At 46.8% G+C, this 2,724-nt stretch overlaps 1 pseudogene; it reads right to left on the bottom strand.

Moving 5' to 3' along the window:
• Positions 1-2,183, bottom strand: part of LOC109298370 — a 9,687-nt pseudogene extending 7,504 nt beyond the window's left edge.
• Positions 2,184-2,724: the final 541 nt, after the last annotated feature.

Below are 2,724 nucleotides of genomic sequence, written 5' to 3' on the forward strand. Positions count from 1 at the left end.
GTTGTTCTGTTCCCAATTCAAAAGCAGTGGCCTTGCGAGTTACTTTATACAGGGGCTGCATCAATATCCCAAGGTGAGGTATGTAAGTGTGCCAGAGTCCAAAAAGGCCAATCAGTCTTTGTGCTTCTTTTTTAGTAATAGGGCCAGGGAGAGAGAGTAGTTTCTCTCTTATTTTCTGTGGAATATCTCTAGTAGGTCCTGACCATTGAATGCCCAGAAATTTTACATTTTGGGCTGGACCTTGAATTTTGGTTATCGCTATGCTTTCTGTGGATTTATCTCCCACCCCCTCTCTCGCATATGTTTCACCACACATTCTAGAGCTTCTGCCACAGGTTTCAGGGTGTTGCCTATTAGCATTATATCATCAATATAATGCTTGGCTACCACTCCTTCAGGCAAAGAGATCTCACTTACGTCACGTCTGACCATGTTGTGACAATAAGCAGGGGAGATGAAATACCCTTGTGGAAGCTCAGTGAAAGTGTATTGCTGTCCTTCCCAAGTAAAGGCAAACTGGGCTTGATGATCTGCATGCAAAGGGATAGAGAAAAAGGTATTAGCCAAATCAATCACAGCATACCATTCACCAGAGGCAGCACTAATATCCCCTAGCTTAGAAACCATATCTGGTACTGCAGCTGAAATTGGGTCTAGTACTTTGTTGAGTTCCCGATAATCTACCGTCAATCTCCATGACCCATCAGGTTTGCAAACTGGCCAGACAGGACAATTGAACAGTGAGTTAACAGGCACCAGCACACCCGCCTCTTGCAAATCCTTGGTTATCTTGGCAATGCCTTCCTTCCCACCCTGGATTCGATATTGCTTAAAGTTAACAATTTGGTGGGGAATCAAATTTAGTTCCAGGGGTTCCCACTTAGCAAAACCCACTAATAAGCATCTGAAATTGTTCAGAGTGCCTACCCAGATATTTTCCCATTCTCCTAGAACATCAATCCCTACAATACATTCAGGAATAGGCAATACCACTACCTGCATTAATTTGCGTTTGGTGGATCCCACAATAATATACACAGTCACCAGACACCCGGTCATGGACACATTCCCATATCCTCCCAAAAGCATCTTGTCCCCCTTCAAATTAGTCGGGTCTCCTTGTATAATGGTAATTTCAGAGCCAGTATCTAATAGTCCTATAAAAGTTTGAACTCCTCCAGCCGGCCATTCTACCGTCACTCGGGCATATGGCCTCTGGTCCCCCGGCCGGGGGAGGCCCACGCTCAGGCAGGAGGGACCTTGGCCATCATGTCATTGCAGCTGGGGAGTACAAAACTGCTTCAAGCCAGGGTATAATGGGGGGGCTGAGGGTTGGACTCCCTCCATAGGGGCTCTGTTTATTCAAAACCTGATATTTCTGCACCAGAACCTTTGTGAGCTACCCATCAATTTCTTCTTTGGGTACCCCGTGGCTTATGAGCCAGACCCACAAATCCCGTCGAGGTAACAGCTTTTTATTCCTCCCTGCTTCTTGTCTGTTTGCTTCTGAATCACCTGCATTTGTGAACCCCTCGCCTCCACCCGAGGAGTATTCTCTAACAATTTGGCAGCTATGTCCCCAACCGTTTTCCCCTGTCATTTCATCAACAGGAGGGACACATGGGAACGCAGATGAGAGGGAGCAGTATTGATTAACAAATTCTTAATCTGAGACGTAAAAGGCATGTTCTCTGGACCATTCTCCACCTGCCCCCCATACATCCAATTTTGCATTTCTTCTTCCCGCAAAATCCCCAGTCCCTCCTCCACGGTCCTCCAAGACGGTGGCCCTGGGTCATCATGATATCCCCTCTCTGGCCACCTGTCCATCCAGCATTCTATACACCAATCTAATAGCAGAACATGGGTGCCTACCGAGACGCATGCAGTATGCATTGTGGCATTGTATAAAGTGTGTCTTGTTAGATTTCCTAACTCCTTCAATTCAGCTACAGTGACATTTACCTGTGCACCACCTTCATTGAGTACCCTTAAAATCCATGTTTTCAATCCCTCTTTTGGCCCTTGTTGAAATTTCTCTGCCAAGGTACCCAATTCCGCTGTTGTGTAACCCCTGACCTCCTGGGATCTACTGATTCCCTCAGGTCCCTGGGTGGTACAATCATAATGTACTGGTCATGCAAATAGACATTGGCACTCTCCACCATCCGAACTCTCAGCATGTTCGACCTCATCACTCCATATATTCCCATCCCACTCTTCCAGATCTATCCGCTGACCTGTAATCCTTCTAGCATGCCGTAAATGTATCCCTGTCATTGCCAGAGCTGCCTCTGGCTTAGACAGCTGGAAGACCAACTCTGGTGGGGAAGAGGAACCATTAGGGGAGGCAGAATCAAGTTGTTTAGAACATAACTCATGCAATATTGCTTCATTCAAATTCAGATGCATCTGCCAACAAATAGCCTGATCTAGCTGTTCCTGCAGACGGGCATTTTGTGTGCTCAGATGTTCAAGCACCGTAAGGAGCAGCCATGGGGCAGTGCATCTAGCACCACTCTCCCCCTCAGACTTAAGCTCCCTCTCAAAGCACCATTGTACCTCTGCAGGAGTTACAGAGCACTCCTTACTCCAATAAACAGATGGACTCAATTTACAAAGTGCCCTTGAGACTCCATACCACAACCCAGTGTCAGGCCAACCCAGCATCCTATTTTCCAATCCCTCTCCCTCCCCCTTCCGCAGCCTCTTAAATAAGTCCAT

Source organism: Gavialis gangeticus, unplaced genomic scaffold, assembly GCF_001723915.1.
Source record: "Gavialis gangeticus isolate Ggan-Ray unplaced genomic scaffold, GavGan_comp1, whole genome shotgun sequence".
Classification (NCBI taxonomy): Eukaryota; Metazoa; Chordata; order Crocodylia; family Gavialidae; genus Gavialis; species Gavialis gangeticus.